The sequence below is a fragment of the Heloderma suspectum genome, chromosome 3 (genome assembly GCF_057233095.1).
Source record: "Heloderma suspectum isolate Gila_16-S chromosome 3, 16-S_ref, whole genome shotgun sequence".
Classification (NCBI taxonomy): Eukaryota; Metazoa; Chordata; class Lepidosauria; order Squamata; family Helodermatidae; genus Heloderma; species Heloderma suspectum.
This window is the reverse complement of record NC_139460.1, coordinates 215,865,745-215,887,647: the sequence shown is the minus strand read 5'-3', so window position 1 is coordinate 215,887,647 and position 21,903 is coordinate 215,865,745. Positions and strand designations below refer to the sequence as shown.

Here is a 21,903-nt window from a genome sequence, read left to right as displayed (position 1 = left end):
ATAACAAGCAGCAGATACATGATGAGACAGCAATATTTAAAATGCCTGAGAGAACAAAAAGGGTCTTACCCCGGTGCATAAAAGCCAATGACTGTGGTGCCAGGAGACACTCCCTGGGAGGGCCTCACACAGTTGGGAACACTTCTGCTGAAAACCCATTGACTAGTGACATGAATCTCAACCTCAGATAGAAGAAGGGCTTGGAGAAGGCCTTTGGCCAATGACCTTGGAGTAGGGATGGGCAGCTTTGGTGGCCTGAGGGCTGCATGCAGCGCTGTGATGAATTGGGGGCTACACACACGCAGACTCACATGCAGAGATAGGGAAAGGGTCGTTTGAAGAGGTTAGAGCCTCTTCCCCCCACCTCCAGCAGATCCTGTCGCCATTAATGGCCTGGAAGCAGCACTCCCAGCTGCTTGAGGGTAACCCCCTATTGTAGTGCAGGAACAGCAGTCTTTGCCCTGCTGCCCAGCTGGATTGTGGGGAAAAGTGGGTGGGGCTCCCCTGAGTTACCCACTCCTGCCTTAAAGCCTTCCATGAGATGCTTGGTCCCAGTAGTGTAGTGGCAAATTCAGAAGTACGTGGTCACAGCCACGCCCCCTTCTAAGATTATACAACCTTGTAAGATATACAGCCTTCAACTGGGATCCAAAAACAGTGCAGCTGAGAGTAAGGAAGTGGCATTTCAATTGGATGTCTGAGAAAAAATGCAGCAGTGTTAAAATCTTTTTCACTCACTCACTCAAACACAAACATGTTAGGTTTTCAGAATATGATACTCTATGGAAGATTCACCCTCTCGACTCAGCCCTCATGGACAGATCCCTTCTCATTTAAACAGTCCCCTTGCACACTCCCTTAGCACCCCAACATTACCCATTAGCCTCCCCTAAGCTCCTTTATTAGGAAACGCCCACATACCCAGCTGGATTGAACCACACACACACACACACACACACACACAGTGGTGTAGTGGTAAATTTGGAAATGCAGGAGCTCATTGTGACAGTCTCTGAGAACAGTCCAAAAATTTCAGGCAGCTGTGTCGATCCATATCAACAAACCAGTTCTAGAAGTTTTCATCTCCACCAGGAGCACATCTTTGGTAAAGCAAATAGGTCTTAATTGCCCATTCCAGACCAAGTCATCCCAAATACATTGCATTCCAACATGGAACAATATATTGGTGCTTGGAAAATTCATTCCCCCCCCCCCCCCACACACACAGCTACAGTGAAGATTGCAGCTAAGGTCAGAGGGAACAAGGAATTCTGAGGGGGGTGGCAGATGACATCAGAGTCCCTGCTAATGAAAAAGTGCAGGGGCTGCATTCCTGCAAGCCCTGCTTCCACTACACCACTGCTTGGTCCCAAACCAGTAAGGGAATTTTTAAAAGTACACGCCAGCACTTTAGATTGGGCTCAGAAGTGAATAGGCAGCCCGTGAAACTCTTTCAGCATGTGGTCTGAATGAGCCATCCCAGTAAAAACTCTGGCAAATGGATTCTCCACTAACCGAAGCTTCAGAACTATCTTCAAAGGCAGACTGACAGTCAAGTTTATCACTGGAACAAGGCATTGAATCAGCAATGTGCTCAAACTGAAACATGTGCTAAAAACATCCTCTGCACTTTTTGGAAAGATCTGAGGAGCAAGAAATGAATCCTCTCAGTGTACACCTGCTATGGTAAGGCATCGGAATTCTTTATCCCATATGGAATTCAAATGTTTCACCTTTTTTTTAGGGCTACTTTGTGGAGAATGGAGGGAAAGAAACAGGCTAAAAGACATGTGTAAGATTAATGGGTCTTCATTTTATATTCTCTCTGATGAGAAGTCTACAGAAATCTCTGCAGGCCAATTTAAAGGAGAGATATGCTGCACGCGATAGGATGCTTAAAGCATTCATTATTAGTCATCGCTTTGAAGAAAGGTACCAAGGCTAGCCATCTGGAATGTACAGTGCTTGCCCACTATGTGCCAAGCCTCCCATTCCAAGGGCACAGTCTGTGCAGCAGATCTAAAAGGGGGGTGGGGAGCCCGTCGCAACTTTTTCCTCCAGGCAGCTAATTAAACAAAAAGAGAGAAAGAAAGGAAAAATGAGGTTGGGAGCAACCTTCATATTCTGCAGCTGAAAAGCTGTGTAATTTGAAGCCTCCCTAATGTGGCAAAGCTGCAAATACGTCACCTGTTCTGAACATCTGAATGCGAGGGCATTGCCCCTTTTAAGGGCAGGAGGTAGACTGCTTGTTCAAATGCACAAGAAATCGAAACGTTCTTTGTGACACCATACCTTATTTCATAAAAGCATTTTTATACTGCTTTCCTCAATATTCAAAACAACTTACATAGCAATAAAAATGCAATTTAAAAAAAAGTGAGCAATACCAAACACTCCACAAAGCATAACAGCTACAGAGATGGCTTATTAGCACTAAGCTTTGGTTTGACGGACTGCATGCCCCTCTGCACGCAAGAACAATTTCAAATATCTCTGGACGTTCTTCCCTCCCAGAACACAAAGGTCAAGGCCCAGCCACAGAAGCCGTTTCATTTTACCATCTGGGTGAGAAATATACTTCTAGAGTTATAAACTATCTTCTAGTTGCAGCAAAGGAGTCACCTGGCAGTACAGCAAAGGGGACATGGGCACCGCTTTCACTTGCAGATGGATGACAGTCAGCCATGCCTTTTGTTACATAAGACATGGCTTCAAGACAGGCTGCTGTAATGCTGTTCTAAGGGCATCTTCCGTTCAAGGCTGCATGGGGGATTTCAGTGGGTCATCCTTGGAAGGTGCAGTCCAACACATCTGGAGGGCATCAAGCTGCTTTAGAGTCCCAAGCTGATGGCATTCAAGCCGGCTGCAGCTCTTTGCTTTCTGCTACTGCCCATGCTCCCCTAGACTGAGCTGCGGGCCCTCTAATCTCATAAAAATGTAGCCAGCAACTGGCACCACTTTGGGCTACCGCCAGCATAGAGGCATTGAACTTCTGCTTATTCTTTACATCAGCCTCCCTCAACCAAGTGCCCTCTGGATAGGTTGGACTATAAGTCCCATCATCCACATCCACTGCAACCATTAGTCTGCTGGCTGGGGACGTTGGGGGTTATAGTCCATTATACATCTGGAGGCCACCCGACTGAGGAACAGCAGCTCTATATTGATTTTTGTACTTTCTTGACCAAGTAAAAGAACTTCGGCTATCGAGTGGTATAGAAATGTAATACATACATACATAAATGACAATAGGTGTGTGTGTGTGTGTGTGTTTCATGTTTTCGGGGGAGGATGTGTAGTGTCAGGCCAATGAAAGCCTAAAATTAAGCTTTTAGTTTAGTGTGGCGCAGAGTGGTAGGCGGCAGTATTGCAACTCTCCCCACGACCTGAGTTCGATCCCAGCAGAAGCTGGGTGTCGGGTAGCTGGCTCAGGTCGACTCAGCCCTCCATCCTTCCGAGGTCGGTAAAATGAGTACCCAGCTTGCTGGGGGAAAGGTAGTCACGACTGGGGAAGGCAATGGCAAACCACCCTGCTACAGTCTGCCATGAAAACGCCAGCGCAAGCGGCGTCCCTCTAGGGGTCAGTAATGACCCGGTGCTTGCACAGGAGGAACCTTTCCTTTCCTTTTGTCACACCTGGCTATGCTTTGTTATCGTCATGTGTTTGTCATTCATTCCACAGCTTTTCAAACCTACTGTTGGGCAAAACATACGCACATGCCCTCCATGCTCCCATGGGCACTATTTCAAAAGTGCTCATGTGAGTCCTCACCTGCAGTCTGAAATGATACAGTCCAGACACAGCTTTAACGTCCCATCTGCTGCTTTAAGAACTAAACTAAAGATTGATCAACATCTTCTGCCTAACAAGGAAGTCTTTTTAAGGTGTAATCCTATGCATGTTTAGACAGAAAAAAGTCCTATAACTCCCAGCATTCCCCAGGCAGCATGGCTGACTGGGGAATGCTAGGAGTTGTAGGACTTTTTTCTGTCTAAACATGCATCGGATTGCATTCTTATTGTTCATTCTTATTACTCATACATGGCTTTAAAATACAATGTGGTGAGATCAGGACGTTCTAAACTGCAGAGATTCCCTTCTCCCTAAAGATGCATATTGGCTACCTTTTGTCTTCAGTTGTACATAAGCAACCTGGCTACGGACATGAAGCATGCGCCTCTTTAAGTGGGAAGAACATGGGTGGGTGAAAGACTGTGATTCAAAAAAATTTCAGCAAATATTCATTTATTTATTACATTTCTATACTGCCTATTAACCAAAGCTCTCTGAGCAGTCTACAAGCCTCAAACTTTTTGCAGCTCCACTTATGGGCCCTGATTTGGGGCATTTTCCACAAAGCTAAATCAAAATTTATCTAAATGACATCTCATACAGTGGAATTTATGGTAGATTTCCTCTAATAAAACTTTGTTGCTGTTGCTATTCAGGAGTGTCTGAGGTGATAGGAGCTACTGACAAAGCGCCACTCAGAATCTTCTTCACCATGGATCTTTTGGACTGATGAGTTTGATGCACTTTAGGTGAAATCAAGTACAACTAGATCCCAATCTTGATTTATATAACCAGGGTACTGCAGCAAACCTTGCTCTAGGCATGTAGAACCTCTTTCTGCCCAAGGGCCAAATTGCACTTTGGAGAATCTCTTGGGGACTGCATTCCAGTGGTGGGCGGGGCCACAGGCAAAAGGGGCAGGATAAAAGAACCCCAAATGCCAGCATATCTTAGCTTAAAGCTCTTAATGCCAGTAACTCCATCTTAGGCGAGGCATGCCAACCTTTTAGAATGGGGGAAAAACCACATAAAAGCAGGGAAAGCACCAAACAATCGGAGGTTAGGGGAAAGGTGAGGCCAGGTGTTTAGGGAGGGAGCCAGGGGAAGGTGGGGTGGCTTCTGAGGAACCCTGGCTGGCTGGGTTGGGACCCCTGGAAAGCTAGATTTGGCCCCTGGGCCTGAGGTTCTATACTCTCGCCTCACACATAGGATGATACTACGAAGTATCTACTCCATGTTCTCTTGGTTTTCTTGTTCAATATATTCATTTTCATTACAACTTCCTTTAAAACCAAATAATAAAAGCCCTGCTGGATCAGACCAAAGGTCCACCTAGTCCAGAATCCTGTTTTCCACAGAAGCCAACCAGGTACTCTGATGGGAAGCCCAAGAGCGTCTCACCTGCAGTCATTCCCAGGAGCTGGTATTCACTGCCTCTGATCCTGGAGGTAGCATGCAGTCATCATAAACAGTAGCCAGTGATGGCCTTAACCTCCATGAATTTGACTAATCCCCTTTTAAAGCCATCTAAAGGTGCAATCCTATGCATGTTTAGACAGAAAAAAGCCCTACAAATCCCATGCTGGCTGGGGGATACTGGGAATTGTAGGACTTTTTTCTGTCTAAACATACATAGGATTGCAGCCTAAGTTAGTGACCATCACCACATCTTGCAGTATCGAGTTCTATACTGATCTATGCTCTAAATCTCCCACCATTCTGCTTCATTGGACGCTGCCACTTTCTAGTGGTATGAGAAAGGGAGAAAAACGGTATATCCACTTTCTCCACACGAGACATAGTTTTACAAACTTCTATCATGTCCCTCACTCTCCTTTTTTCTAAGCTAAAGAGCCCCAAACATAACCTTTCCTCATAGGGGAGTCACTCCAGCCTCTTGATCAGTTTGGTTGCCCTTTTCTGCCTTTTCCATCTCTACAATAACCCTTTTTGAGATGCAGAGGATACCTCACTACAATCCATTTCCCAGTATAAAGCCACTGACAGAGATGGCAAGGAAGGAAACTGTAATTTCTTTGTTCTCTCTGGTAAGGAAAAGCTCCCTGCTGCTGCTGCCACCACCTACAGTGCAGATGGACACAGCAGCAAATGGATGTGGCAGCAATGATGGCTCTTCTTGTGGGGGCGGCAGCACAGGGCAGGAATGTGCTCAAGAGCTCTCCAGCTGCTGTAATGCACTCAGCCCTCGGTTACAAATGAGGAGAGTGAAACAGATCTTTAGTCTGACGGATGCTTGGAAGGTTTCTGCATAAAAGCAGAGGGGAGCGTATGGCCCTCTGGATGTTGTTGGACTGCAACTTCCATCAGGCTTAGAGAGGTGAGGGATAATGGGATCTGCAGTCCAGCAACATTTATTGATTACATAAATTTATATACCACTTCCCAGTAAACTATCAAAGCGGTTTACAGAAATGACAGACACATACAGTATAACAAGAAAATAAAAGAAAATAAATAAAAGGAAGGAAGGAAGGAAGGAAGGAAGGAAGGACAGCATGACAAGGGGGAAAGCAACCTGGCCCAATACATCGATCAGCAATGTATTTGCTTTCTTTCCACCCTTCCCTCCCAATCCCTTTTCATTTCTTTAGTGTCTTTTAGTTTAAGCCTGAGGGAAGGGACTGTCTTAATATTAGCCTTTGTAAGCCACTCTGGGAGCCTTTTTCGGCTGAAGAGTGGGGTAAAAATGTTCTAAATATATAAAGTATAATAAAATAATAGCTGGCCAGTTATAAGCATACTGGATGGGTCCCCCCCCAGGGAAAGCCTGCATGCAGAGGTGGCCTTGAGCAGATCTGTAAAGATCAAGACTGAAGAGGCCTGCCTAATGTCTTATTTTTTATTACATACATTTATCTGGAGGGCCACATGTTCCACATCCCTCCTTAGCATATGAATTAAGATAATTAATATGAACAATTAATATAAGCAATGAGAAAAACAAAACACATATTTTCCTATTTATATAGCACCATCCACATGCAGGGTGCTTTACAGAGTGCAAGAGGATAAACCAGCCCCCAAACTACTTTTGATTTCGTGACAAAAGTGTTAATTATCCATTAGTAGCTGCATAGCACTCTAGCTCTACCACAGAAAGTTCTTTTCAGTCCTCTTAGCTTATGTTGCTCCATGCCCACTCTGCCTCTCCTTTCTAAAGTCCTGTCTACCCCACTTCTATCTCTGGTCTCTCTTGGGCTCTTCCTTCTCCCACTATCACCAGCTGACTTTTCCTTGTCTTGATTTCCCTCCGTTTCTCTCAGAACATAGGAAGCTCCCTTGTCCGAGTCAGGCCATGGGTCTCTCATTTCACTTGCTGAACATTCTAATAGCTCAGATCAGATAAGCCAGTGTGCGGACAAACTGAGCACGTGTTTCCTCATGAGAGGATAACACAGGAACCAGTTCCCGCTCATCGGTCCTGAAGTTCCATTACACAAATAGTTAGGAAGCAGCATTCATTTGAGTCCAGGAACGCTTGTGTTAAAACAGGGGTGGGCAATTTGTGGCCCTCCAGATGTTTCAGCCTACAACACCCATCATCCCTCACTATTGGCTATGCTGGCTAGGGCTGAGAAGAATTATAGGCCAAAACATCTGGAAGCCCACCCTATTCATAACCCAGAACTCATTTCTAAGTAAATATGTAGAAGATTAGGCTGCAAACCTTCCTGCAAAAGTAACTCGGGTTGCAATCCTGTGTACACATTCCTGGGAATAAGCCCCACTGAACATAATGGGGCTTACTTCTGAGTAGACATACAGAGTATTGTATAAGTGAGCAGTATATCTCCCCCCCCCCCAAAAAAAAAAAGAATTAACTCCTGCTTTTATTAAAGTTTGTCATTCCATTGCTGGATAATGGCCCCTGACAAACAAAATACCAAAAGTGAACCCACTTTTCTCAGAGTTGGGTGAGGAGGAGAAAAACTCTTGTCTGTCTGTATGAAGTCAAATACATTTCAGAAGGTCTCCTACCCACTACCCTCCCCTCTTCACAGTTCCCCAAGCAAAGGGCTGGATGTGCCTGATCTCGGCTGATCTCAGCAGCTAAGCAGTCCTGGTTAGTATTTGGATGGGGGACCGCCTGAGAGAAAGATCAGGATAGGGGAGGGAAGAAGTGGGGGGAATGGTGACTGAAAATGGAGATGGCACAGAAAACATTTCCCACACCAAGTGGTTCCTTTCAGAGGGAGAGCACTTCAGACAAATTTGGGTGGGGTGGAGGCAGCGGGAGGGTTGTACATACCTGGAGGGAGCAATCCCATGGCTGCTAGACGGTGGATAGACAGCCATAGGATAGCTTGTTTTCTGGGAACTGACCTTGGAGCCCATGTTCCGAGGTCAGTTCCCAGAGAACCGACCTCCCCCCACTTCAGCCCTATCCTCTGCGCTCGCAAGAGGAGTGCAGAGCGGACGAAAAGGGGTGTTCTGGGAGGCGTTCCAGGGCGGGAAGGGCGGAAATGCCTGTAGGACACATCCAATGTGTCGTACACCAGCCTCCTTCCCCGCTCAGCCCTCCAGCGGCTAGACAGCCGATTGCGGCTGTCTAGCCGAAAATGCAGGGCAGGAGGAGTGCGGAGGGAACAATCTCTTCCGTGCATCTCCTGCCCTGCACTGGACAGGCGGTCGCCTCCGAGTTCACAGGTGGCCACCTATCTGAATAGGATTGCGTCCTAATTAACCTAATGAAGTGACGTGGCTGAGGACTTTTTCTTCCTTCATTAAAATTATAAAACTTATTTAAAATCCTCACACCTGCTGGCAATTCCATGCAGCACTTTGCATGCAGTCTGCCCAGCACTTCCTGAAACATGATGTCACATAGTCCTAACCCTCCTTTTGGTATAATCTGCTGCCTGCAGCTATGTGGGAGTAGTTATAGGTGGAGGCAGGAAAAAGAATTTCTGGAGGCTAATTAAATCCTATGCTGTGCTGAAGCCACTGAGCCAAAAGTTCCAGTTTGGGGTGATAGAATCAGATACTGTGTGAAATACCAGTATTTCATAGGGAGCTCGTCCTGATACCCTCCCTCCCTCCCTCTTCAATCTTTCATTCCAAGTAAGCTCCCAGTAGTGGGCATGTAATATAGAAAGGGGGAAAAACTGTGGAAGGAAAGGTGGCAATGTCTCCTATAGTTTAAAAGGCTTCTGCCTTCATAACACACCCCCTGTTGGCCTGCTAAGGAAGTAAGCCCTAAGGTCTCCTAGTCCGTGCAAGGCTACTGAGCTCAGAGGGAAGAGGCAGGCTTGTATTAAGGTAGATGATGTCATTAGGGCAGCTCAAAAGATTCTAGGCACAGCTCAAAAGATTTGGGGCATAAGCCCTGGTGTGTTCCTTTATAACAACGCCCGTGCCCACATCTGTGTCAAACCAAGAGACTGTTCAGAACCTTATTTTGTTTATGGGTCATTTTTTAGGATTACATCTCCCCCAAATTCGCAGGCTAGTTAGAGAGAAGGGTGTTTCTAAGCATGTGCAGTGAACCCTTCTCTCATCCTGGAACTATAGAAGTCACTGCTGTGATCAGGGAGCAAGACACCCAGGAAGGTTTTTGCTTGGCAGTTCTCAATCTGCAAATCAATTAAATTCTAGTTTTGAGCAAAGAGAGGGATATGTGGAGCAACACCAAGAGTTTTGCCTGTCTTACTTGCGGTACTTGTTCCTTTTCCTTCCTAATGCTCCTTTAAGGCCCGGGTCACAGCTGACCGTGCCTCTAACATGATCACCTCAGAAGCACACGAAGCCCCCAGTGGAATTGTCGTGGATGATTTGTGTGATGCATTTGTGCATCTGTGTGATGCAGCATGTATGCAGAACATGGTGTGTCCAAAGCTGCCCCCGTTTTCAAAATGATGGCCTACCTTTTTCAAGCTGCCACTGTTACCCGGCAGGTACCTCATGCTAAACTACCCATTTCCTGGAAATTGTAACATCTATAACTACTGTAACTACTGTAACCTAAAATGTAAGCTATGTAACTTCTAGCATTTATCTTGCCCCTCAGTTTGCAACCCTCTGCCCATCCTAAACAAAGACAATGAGGCTGTTCACACATCACACTAACCCATGGTGGGTGGCAAGCTACAGTGGGTAGGTGGTTATGCAAACAACCTACTGTGCTCCCATCAGACAATCAGGCAAACAAGCTACACAGAGTAGTTTACTTCACACACACACCCCTCGGTAGTCCTCCTGCCTAGCCGGGCAGGTATCCCAGCTTCCTTTGCGCAGGAATAGACAATCTCCTCTTGAGAGGAGCAGAGTGGTGGCAGCATTTTTGGCCACTCTTGCCAAGCAGCTCAGTAGGCGATCTCCATAACCCACACTGGCATGACAGACAGCACGGTAACCCACCTTAGGTAAATTAACCCTCACTGCAGATGGTGGGTACTCAGGGTGGCTTATTTGGGGGAACTAACCCACCATGGGGGTGGAAAACATACCACAGACAAGACACTAACCCATCATGGGTTGTTCCGGAAAATAAACTATTATGGGTTAACGTGTTGAGTGAACCCAGCCAATGAATGTGTATACATAGTTAGTACAACTTTGCAAAGTTCACTTTGTGGCAGCAAAAGTTAAAAATGTATGAACAGTGAAAGTGTATAGTGTGCGCATTATTCAAATGTCATGGGAAATGTCAATGGTTTTTCACCTGCAAGCTCTTAAAAAAAAAACCCAACACATCCATTTCATACATTTTTAATACAGGTTGTATATTTGAGACTGATTACCATGCCTAGCCCTGGATGATTTCTTCCCTCACCTATAATAAACCTGCCTGCCATTGATCTTGTCTGAGATAATATGTAGACCTAATGCCTTTTGGGAGGCTTCCATGCTTTTCCAAAATGAACTGTAGAAATTGCTATTTAGGAAGCAGGAACCTCAAGAAAGATCCTCTCCCTGACATAGTGCCTCTGGTCCCATAGCTTTTAACTAAACTGTAATTTTTTTCTGTGTAGTTGTTAAAAAGTTGTTGTTTTGTAGCTGGATATCCCATCTGTCTATTTCTAAAGAACAAACAAGAAACACAGCAACATCAGAATAATACTCCAGGAAGAGTATGAATTCACTTTAATGAGTGTGTTCATAAAAATTACATTAGAAGGTAGCAACAAAACATTTATCAAACCAATATGGGATTATAAACCTGCTTCACGGTAGTACCCCAAAATGAAATAAAATAGGAAATGAAAAAAGTGTATTTTTTTGTTATAGGGATCAATTATATTCTTACTACTCTATCCAGGGTCAGTAGTACAACAGCCTGTTCACACATAATGAAGGGGACTAGCTTGGCTTAAAAATGGGGGGAGGGGGAGCAGATATTCACTCTAACACTACAAAGGCAACGTGCACAACATTTGGATAGCTTACAATAGAACAATCTTCAGTAAATGAGGGGACAATGCTAAGGGACAAGGGATTGTCTTCCTTGTCTTTACCACTTTAAAAAAGGGAGGGGGGCTAAATGAGCATTCCCCCCACCCCATGCAATACAATAATGTGCAATTGCATGGCCTTCATAGACATTTTAAAAATTAAAATTAAAAACACCTAACTCTTTACCAAAATTGTTTGGTTTAGAAAGGACAAGATGGGGTTACATGAAAGATATGGAGACTCCGATCAGCTCCCAGGCTTTCCTCTACATCCATCTCAGAAGGAGTGCATCACCCTAGTTCTCTCCTCATTTAGAAGTGAAAAAGAGCAGAGAGATACAATATCACCATCCTGTCCCAGTCCAGCAGCTGTCCCCTTACTTCCACTGCCTTCTATTGTGGTCTTAATGGAGCTATCCAGAAGGGTGGGCTGGGTTGCAGAAAAATGAGGCCTTCTAATTCTCTCTTACTACTGGACTTCTGTCCTACCATGTACAATCCCCCTGATCAGGGGGTAGGGAGAAGTAAGTCCATCTTTTGTGCCCTGGAAACCCTAGGGCAGCCTTCCCCAACTTGGTGTATTCCAGATGTGTTGGACTACAACTCTCAGCATGGCTGGCTGGGAGATGCTGGGAATTGTAGTCCATCTGGGGGGCACCAGGTGAGAGGGGAGGCTACCCTAGGGAACTCCCACTATTGTATATGTGCAAAAGCTTCAATTTCATGCATAGACAGCTACAATGGTAGATTTTTTTAAAAGCCAGAATCTAACTTCTCCTGCGCCCTCCATCTGCAATGTGGCTTAGTTTTTAAAGAATGTGGAAATCACTTTCATACAACCCTGTAAGTAAGATCACAAAGTAGCTTGGACTTTTTCTTTTCTTTTCTTTTCTTTTAATAGCCAGCCTTTTCACATTGGCTGCAGGGGGAGTGAGGGGGAGCTTTCCCTTCATCATGACCACTATGGAAAAACAGGCTACTAGCCTTGTAGCAAACCAGTTTTAGAAGTTGCCTGAGCTGGCAGAGGATGGACACACTCACCTGCATGGAATTCCTAGTAACCTGTTGTGACCAGGCAAATTGTTAAATACAAGGGTGCTTTAACAGTCACACTTAATTCACATGGCCTCTCCCTGACAGGAATGCATAATGCAGACAATAAATCTTCCTTCAGATTTCAAAAGATACTACTACAAAAATAGTTAAACCAATTGAGCTGGAAAAGGTAATCTGGAGCTACTTTCCTCTTGAAGATGATGAGCATTTGAGTAGGTTATATGCTATTATGGACGTTTACAAGACAAACCTATTTTTTCAGTACTTAAGAGGTGACACACTTTTTTTTAGACTGTTCTTCAGTGTACTGGGCCAGGTAGGGAGTTGCTGCAAAAATATTTTCAGAATGTTTAAGGAGCAATCCAGATAGTTCCTATTTTAATGTTGCGATTGGGCTCATCACATTTGTGCCAGACAAGTGAGCTACCTCCACTTATGCTGGTATAGGAATAAACATGTATTTATCTCTTCAATTCCATGGTTTCAATTAAAAAAAAATACACACCCCTCTTTACACTAGTAAGGTCACAGAGCCCTGATGTAGACAAGAACATTGCTTTACCTGGTAATGCACAAGATTTTCATCCAACACAGAAATCTGGCCCTCATTAGGATTTTTGCAATATTCTAGCAAAAGCTTCTGAAAGAATGGGAGGTAATTACTTGCAAAATATTATGTAAAACGCTACCAGACAAGCATTAGTTCAAAACAGAAATCCCTTTTCTTGGCTTTCTTGGCTTAGAAAACTAAATCAAGTAGTTTTGTTGTTGTTGTTCAGTCGTTCAGTCGTGTCCGACTCTTCGTGACCCCATGGACCATAGCACGCCAGGCCTTCCTGTCCTGCGCTCTTTCCCGGAGCGTGCTCAAGTTCATACTCATTGCATCCGTGATGCTATCTAGCCATCTCATCCTCTGCCGTCCCCTTCTCCTTTTGCCTTCAGTCTTTCCCAGCATCAGGGTCTTTTCCAGGGAGTTTTCTCTTCGCATTAGGTGGCCAAAATATTGGAGCTTCAGCTTCATTATCTGTCCTTCCAATGAGCACTCAGGGTTGATTTCCTTTAGGATGGACTGATTTGACCTCCTTGAAGTCCAGGTGACTCGTAAGAGTCTTCTCCAGCACCACAGTTTGAAAGCATCAATTCTTCGGCGCTCAGCCTTCCTTATAGTCCAGCTCTCACAGCCATACATTACTACTGGGAAAACCATAGCTTTGATTAGACGGACCTTTGTCGGCAAGGTGATGTCTCTGCTTCTTACTATGCTGTCTAGGTTGGCCATAGCTTTCCTCCCAAGGAGCAAGCGTCTTTTAATTTCATGGCTACAGTCACCATCTGCGGTGATCTTGGAGCCCAAGAAAGTAAAATCTGTCACTGCTTCCATTTCTTCCCCTTCTATATGCCAGGAAGTGATAGGGCCAGATGACATGATCTTAGTTTTTTTAATGTTGAGTTTCAAACCAGCTTTTGCACTCTCCTCTTTCACCCTCAACAAGAGGCTCTTGAGATCCTCTTCGCTTTCTGCCATTAGGGTGGTATCGTCTGCATATCGGAGGTTGTTGATAATTCTCCCGGCAATCTTAATTCCGACCTCTGATTCATCCAACCCGGCATTTCTCATGATGTACTCTGCATATAAGTTAAATAAGCAGGGTGACAATATGCAGCCTTGTCGTACTCCTTTCCCAATTTTGAACCAATCGGTTGTTCCATCTCTGGTTCTTACTGTTGCTTCTTGACCCTCGTACAGGTTTCTCAGGAGACAGGTAAGGTGGTCTGGTACTCCCATCACTTTAAGAATTTGCCACAGTTTGTAGTGATCCACACAATCAAAGGCTTTAGCGTAGTCAATGAAGCAGAAATAGACGTTTTTCTGGAATTCTCTTGCTTTCTCCATGATGCAGCGCATGTTGGCGATTTGATCTCTAGTTCCTCTGCCTCTTCGAAACCCAGCTTGTACTTCCGGTAGTTCTCGGTTCGCATACTGCTGAAGCCTAGCTTGTAGGATTTTGAGCATCACCTTGCTGGCATGTGAAATGAGCGCAATTGTGCGGTAGTTTGAACACTCTTTGGCGTTGCCCTTCTTTGGAATTGGAATGTAAACTGACCTTTTCCAGTCTTGTGGCCACTGTTGAGTGTTCCAGATTTGTTGGCATATTGAATGCAGCACTTTAACAGCATCATCTTTTAGGATTTTAAATAGCTTGGCTGGAATACTGTCATCTCCACTAGCTTTGTTGTTACTAATGCTTCCTAAGGCCCACTTGACTTCACTCTCGAGGATGTCCGGCTCAAGTTCAGTGACCACACTATCATGGCTATCAGGGACATTCAGATCTTTCCTGTATAGTTTTTCTGTGTATTCTTTCCACCTCTTCTTAATCTCATCTGCTTCTGTTAGGTCCCTGCCTTCTTTGTCCTTTATCATGCCCGTCTTTGCACAAAACGTTCCCTTGAGATCTCCAATTTTCTTGAAGAGATCTCTAGTCTTTCCCATTCTGTTGTTTTCCTCGATTTCTTTGCATTGTTCATTTAAGAAGGCCTTCTTGTCTCTCCTTGCTATTCTCTGGAACTCTGCATTCAGTTGGGTATATCTTCCCCTTTCTCCCTTGCTTTTCGCTTCCCTTCTTTCGTGAGCTACTTGTAAAGCCTCATCAGACAGTCACTTGGCTTTCTTGCATTTCTTTTTCTTTGGGACGGATTTCGTTGCTGCCTCCTGAACAATGTTACAGACCTCCATCCATAGTTCCTCAGGCACTCTGTCTATCAGGTCTAATCCCTGAAATCTATTCCTCACCTCCACTGTATATTCATCAGGGATATGATTTAGGTCATACCTGAACGGTTTAGTGGTTTTCCCGACGTTCTTCAATTTAAGCCGAAATTTTGCAAGAAGCAGCTCATGATCTGAGCCACAGTCAGCTCCAGGTCTTGTTTTGACTGACTGTATGGAGCTTCTCCATCTTTGGCTGCAAAGGACATAATCAATCTGATTTCGATATTGACCATCTGGTGACGTCCATGTGTAGAGTCGCCTCTTGTGCTGTTGGAAAAGAGTGTTTGCTATGATCAGCATGTTCTCTTGGCAAAACTCTATTAGCTTTTGTCCTGCTTCATTTTGTACACCAAGGCCATGCCTGCCTGTTATCCCGGTGATTTCTTGACTTCCTACTTTAGCATTCCAATCCCCTATGATGAAGAGGACATCTTTTTTTGGTGTTACTTCTAGAAGGTGTTGTAGGTCTTCATAGAACTGATCAACCTCAGCTTCTTCGGCCTCAGTGGTTGGGGCATAGACTTGAATTACTGTGATGTTGAATGGTTTGCCTTGGATTCGTACTGAGATCATTCTATCATTTTTAAGATTGTACCCCAGTACTGCTTTTCCCACCCTTTTGTTGACTATGAGTGCTACTCCATTTCTTCTAGGGGATTCTTGCCCACAATAGTAGATATGATGGTCACCTGAATTAAATTCGCCCATGCCTGTCCATTTTAGTTCGCTGATTCCCAAGATGTCGATGTTCAATCTTGCCATCTCATGTTTGACCACCTCCAGCTTACCTTGATTCATTGATCTGACATTCCAGGTTCCTAAACAATATTGTTCTTTACAGCATCGGATTTTCTTTTCACCGCCAGACACATCCACAGCTGAGTGTCCTTTCGGCTTTGGCCCAGCCGCTTCACTCTTTCTGGCGCTACTTGGAAATACCCTCTGCTCTTCCCCAGTAGCATATTGGACACCTTCCGACCTGAGGGGCTCATCTTCCAGCGTCATATCTTTTAGCCTTGTGATACGTTCCATGGGGTTTTCTTGGCAAGAATACTGGAGTGGGTTGCCATTTCCTTCTCCAGTGGACCACATTTTGTCAGAACTCTCTGCCATGACCTGTCCGTCTTGGGTGGCCCTGCACGGCATAGCTTATGGCTTCACTGAGTTACGCAAGCCCCTTCGCCACAACAAGGCAGTGATCCATGAAGGGGAATCCAGTAGTTTACAGGAAAACAATTCTATTATTTTATACATTAAACATTAATCAGCCAGCCTAACAGTGCAATCCTATACATGCGACCTGAGACATAAGATAAGTGAGTATATGGGATTGCAGCCTAAGATTATCAATATCTAGAATTCCAGAAAAAAATGCAAATTCTAAAATTATATTAAATACAACCATTAAAAGGAGGACATAAAAATGATATTTTGCCTTTGCAGAATTCATATTAGTGGACATTTATCTGATGTTCCCATAGAACCAAAAAACCTTCTGAAGACAATTTTCACCGGTGTCACCATATCATTTGTTCAGATGTTATAAATCACAGGTGAGCAACACATAGTCAATGGGCTGCATGCCCCCCTGCCAGCCTCAGTTTTGAGAGTGCGGTGGCAGCGGTAAAAAAAATCAGCGTTTTGGCATGGTGAGAGGGATACAGCCTGTAAGGGCAGAGATGGAAAGTGTCCCTGGGCCACCCAAGTTGCCCACCCCTGCTATAAATTATGGGTTTTCATTCCTGAGCAAAGCGTCAGATCCAGTACTTTGGTTTTGCTTGCACAATCCATCGTGCAAGACATTGCGTAAGTGCTTTCACAATTCATTACGACTTTGTTAGATCAGCTGCTGCTTGTACAACCATTAGCTAGCAGAACACACAACTTCTAGCTGGCAAAACACTACCTCTTGTACTTTTTCTACTAGTGTTACACTGGATACAACACGATATTAAGAGTTTGATCATTGACTGGAATAAAAGAAGCTTCATAGAAAAGACAACACTGAGCCATACCCACAGGCAATATTTCAGCTACCAAGATGACAAGGTTCCAAGAGGCACTTCCGAATGGTTTAGTTAAAATTCTGTTTTATTTTCCCTTGCTGGAGGAAAGCAAAGTTGACTATATGTGCAATACATATTTGATGAAAATGGCATACAAAATCAAAATCGAATTGCCTTCTCCCTGCCCCCCCCCTTCAGTTTTACATTCTTTGACGGGTTTCTAGGCAGCTCTTGGTATCGTCTTCTTTTTTGGACGAGACAGCTCTTTGAACAGTATTGTAAGGAAAATATAAATTACGTAACTAAAGTTTTTTTGTACGTGAAGATTTCGTTTCCTAACAGAAGACTTGCATCTTTTTTGTAACCCAGAAAACATATGGGGAACAATCCAGTGACTGCTAGGCACTGGTCAAGTCCAGTTGGTTTTCCTTGGGAGTTTAAGGTCTCAATCCTATCTAGGTAGTTACCAGCCTCTGAAATTGGAGGCTGCTGACTATCCTATACAGGGTAGCTGGAGAACGGAGAGGATCCTCTCCTCTGTGCTCCGACTGCCCTGCGTTTTTGCCTAGACAGGTGATTTCACCTGTCTAGGCATGGCTTCAGGGAAGGGAAGGGGCCTGGATACCCAATAGAAATCTGTGTAAAGCAGCATCCACAGTCTCCTCCCTTTTCCCCATCTCCATGCTCTGTTTCTGAGCGTGGAGACATAGCCAGTGTGGAGAGAACCGCGCCGGGGAGTGCGGCTCCCAGAAACCAAACAATCCTATGACCCTTTAGACAGTGTGTAGTGGCCATAGGATTGCTCCTTAAATCTCTCCCACTAAAATCAATGAGACTACGTAGCTTTGGCTGGATTGTACCCATGGTTTTCTCTCTTTGAAACAGAACTTGGACAAAGCCAGCTCACACCTGGGTCGTGCTGTTTGAACTCATGAAATAATACTCATGTTGAGCAGAGACATTAAAAAAACTCTTGTCAGTTTAAGTTTTTTGTTTTCAGACAGGTAAAATGTTTCTATACCTATAAGGAAGCTAATGCATCTAAATGTACAAATCAATGTTTCCTCTACCAATTATGATTTCACCTTGCTGTATGTGTGCGCACATGTGTGCACAAATGACATGAGCACGATCACGGCAAAACATAAATAAATACATTACCAGCTAAATCTTAAGCTGGTAATGTGCACCACTTAGGGAGCAATCCTATGGCTGCTAGACAGCAGCTAGACGGCCATAGGATACGTTGTTTTCCAGGAACCGACCTTGAAGCCCAGGCTCCGAGATTGGTTCCCGGAGAACCGACCTCCCCCCACTTATGCGCTGCCTCAGAGGCAGCGTGGAACAGCCTCATCCTCCATGCTCACAAAAGGAGCGTGGAGCGACCAAAAAGCGGCATGTCTCGGGGTGTTCCAGGGCGGGGAGGGCAGAAATGCCTCTACAACACATCCTATGTGTCATACAGCAGCCTCCTCCCCTGCACAGCCCTCCCGCAGCTAGACAGGGGCTAGCAATTGGCTGTCTAGCCGAAAATGCAAGGCAGGAGAAGCACAGAGGGAACGATCCCCTACATGCTTCTCCTGCCCTGCTTTCAATAGGTGGTCGCCTCCGAGTTCGGAGGCTGCCTATCTGGACAGAATTGCGCCCTTAACCTCTCAGTTAAATGGAAGTGACAGTTTCTCTTCACAGTGTAGTTCTGAGTGCCACACTGATGTTTTGTTATCCTCTTAATTTGCTGTGAAGCTTCAGCAGCCCAGAGTGAAGCCATGGAAAAATGTGATATGCATGAAACACAGCTGCATCAGCTTATTCACAGGGTGACACAGAAATGTTTGCAGAAACTCACAACAGTATTGCCATCCACCTTCACAGCAATTTGGACTCCGCAAAGGATTTAGCTCAGATGTCCCAAAACTGAGCTCCATCCTAGTTTCCAGGTCTGGATTCCAGAGCACAAGATTCTTGGAAGATCCACCATCATAACAATACAGCATAGGCAGAACACTCTTTTACAAACTGAGGCTGGGGTGTTGGTAGTGGGGGAATCAACTGGTGAGTTATGGCTGCTTCATATGTAACAAAGTTTTTTTTCTACAGAAAGCATTTCCATATTGAAATAGGGTGGCCACTTATGAATCTCCAAAAGAGGGGACGAAAGAGGGCCTAGATAACAGATTTGCATAAAATCTGCATATGCAGATTCGTGTGTGTGTGAGTGTGTGTGTATAAGTGTGAGTGTGTGTGTATAAGGATTTGGAATTACTGTAATTTAAATAGAGATACAGTACATCTCCTCCAGAAAAGGAGATCGTTACCTTGTCGTGGTGCTGGAGCTTGAGCACCTCAATGACGCCATGAGCTAAACCGTGAAGGGACACGTCATGGCAGAGAGGTCAGACTAAATACGATCCCTGGGGAAGGTAATAGCAACCCACCCCAGTATTCTTACCATGAAAACTAAATGGATCAGTACAGCCAGAGGTATGTCAGTATACCATTGGAAGATGGGACTCCCAGGTCGGAAGATGGTCAAAATGGTGCTGGTGGTGAACGACAAATCTGATGTTCTAAAGATCAACACACCATAGGAACCTGGAATGTAAGATCTATGAGCCAGGGCAAATTGGATGTGGTTATTGGGGAGATGTCAAGATTAAATACAGACATTTTGGGTGTCAGTGAACTGAAATGGACTGGAATGGGCCACTTCACATCAGATGACCACCAGATCTACTACTGTGGACAAGAGGATCACAGAAGAAATGGAGTAGCCTTCATAATTAATAATAAAGTGGCTAAAGCAGTGCTTGGATACAATCCAAAAAACAATAGAATGATCTCAATTCCAATTCGGGGTAAGCCATTTAACATCACAGTGATCCAGATATACGCTCCAACCACAGATGCTGAAGAAGCAGAAGTAGATCAGTTCTATGAGGATCTGCGGCACCTACTGGATAATACGCCAAAAAGAGATGTTATTTTCATTACAGGAGACTGAAATGCTAAGGTGAGTAGTCAACCGATGTCAAGGGCTCTTTGGAGGGCTCTCAGTCTAATCTAGTAGCCAAGTCCAGACACAGACAAAGGGACTCTTTTCAAAGCTTTATTCTTCTTTTACAACTTAACAGCTCTACAGGTAGCAACTAGATCTGAGCAGCAGCATCCCTATGCCCTAAGTTAGAACAGTTGGTCCCCGTTTGAAAAGCAATTACTGGCAGACCCCTGAATATAAGGACTAGGGAGAATCCCTCCCCTTTTCCCTTGGATCCTCTGGGCGCAACTGTTCTTTGAGCACCAACCGGGTGCTACAACTCCTTTCCGCACTCTCCATTTGGCGCCGCTCTCTGCGTCTGCGCCGCGCATCCAACCAGTCTGCTATCGGTGCTGGGTCACTCTCTGGACTGCTTTCTAATCTAGGAATGTGGGTGGGAGGAATCTCTGTCAGCTGCGGGCCCTGGGAAAAAGGGGCGCGCTCCTCTCCCAGGAGCGACTGCTCTTCCTCCGAATCAGAACTACTCTGGGATTCTATGGGCTCAGTGTCCACCCTGACAACCGACACCTGGAATTACAGGCAAGCATGTTCTGGGAGAACAAAATGAAGTGGGACATAGGCTGATAGAATTTTGTCAAGACAACTCACTGTGCATAACAAACACTATCTTCCAACAACCTAAAAGACGACTTTATACATGGACTTCACCAGATGGTTGACACCAAAATCAGATTGACTACATCCTTTGTAGCCAAAGGTGGCAGACATCTATGCAGTCGGTAAAAACAAGACCTGGAGCTGACTGTAGTTCAGATCACAAACTTCTTATTGCACAATTTAGAATCAGACTAAAGAGAATAGGGAAGACCCACAGATCAGTTAGATATGAGCTCACTAATATTCCTAATGAATATGCAGTGGAGATGAAGAATAGATTTAAGGGACTAGATTTAGTAGATAGGGTCCCGGAAGAACTATGGACAGAAGTTCGCAACATTGTTCAGGAGGCGGCAACAAAAAACGTCCCAAAGAAAAAGAAAACCAAGAAGGCAAGATGGCTGTCTACTGAGACACTGGAAGTAGCCCAAGAAAGAAGGAAAGCAAAAGGCAACAGTGAAAGGGGGAGATATGCCCAATTAAATGCAAAATTCCAGAGGTTAGCCAGAAGAGATAAGGAATTATTTTAAAACAAGCAATGCGCAGAAGTGGAAGAAGATAATAGAATAGGAAGGACAAGAGACCTGTTCCAGAAAATTAGAAACATTGGAGGTAAATTCCAGGCAAAAATAGGTATGATCAGAAACCAAGATGGCAAGGACCTAACAGAAGCAGAAGAGAGCAAGAAAAGGTGGCAAGAATATACGGAAGATCTGTACAGGAAGGATATGATATCGGGGATAGATTTGATGGTGTGGTCAGTGAGTTAGAGCCAGACATCCTGAAGAGTGAGGTTGAATAGGCCTTAAGAAGCATTGCTTATAACAAGGCAGCAGGAGACAACGGTATCGCAGCTGACCTGTTTAAAATCTTGCAAGATGATGTTGTCAAGGTGATGCATGCCATATGCCAGCAAATTTGGAAAACACAAGAATGGCCATCAGATTGGAAAAAATCAACCTATATCCCCATACCAAAAAAGGGAAACACCAAAGAATGTTCAAACTATCGAACAGTGGCACTTATTTCTCATGCCAGTAAGGTGATGCTCAAGATCTTGCAAGGTAGACTCCACCAATTCATGGAATGAGAATTGCCAGATGTACAAGATGGGTTTAGAAAAGGCAGAGGAGCTAGAGACCAAATTGCCAATATCCGCTGGATAATGGAGAAAGCCAGGGAGTTTCAGAAAAACATCTATTTCTGTTTTA

At 44.6% G+C, this 21,903-nt stretch overlaps 1 protein-coding gene across 4 annotated transcripts in view; it reads right to left on the bottom strand.

The window, feature by feature from the left end:
• The window catches only part of LRRC20 (leucine rich repeat containing 20), a 148,134-nt gene that overhangs the window by 60,172 nt on the left and 66,059 nt on the right, over nt 1–21,903 (bottom strand). The window lies entirely within an intron of this gene.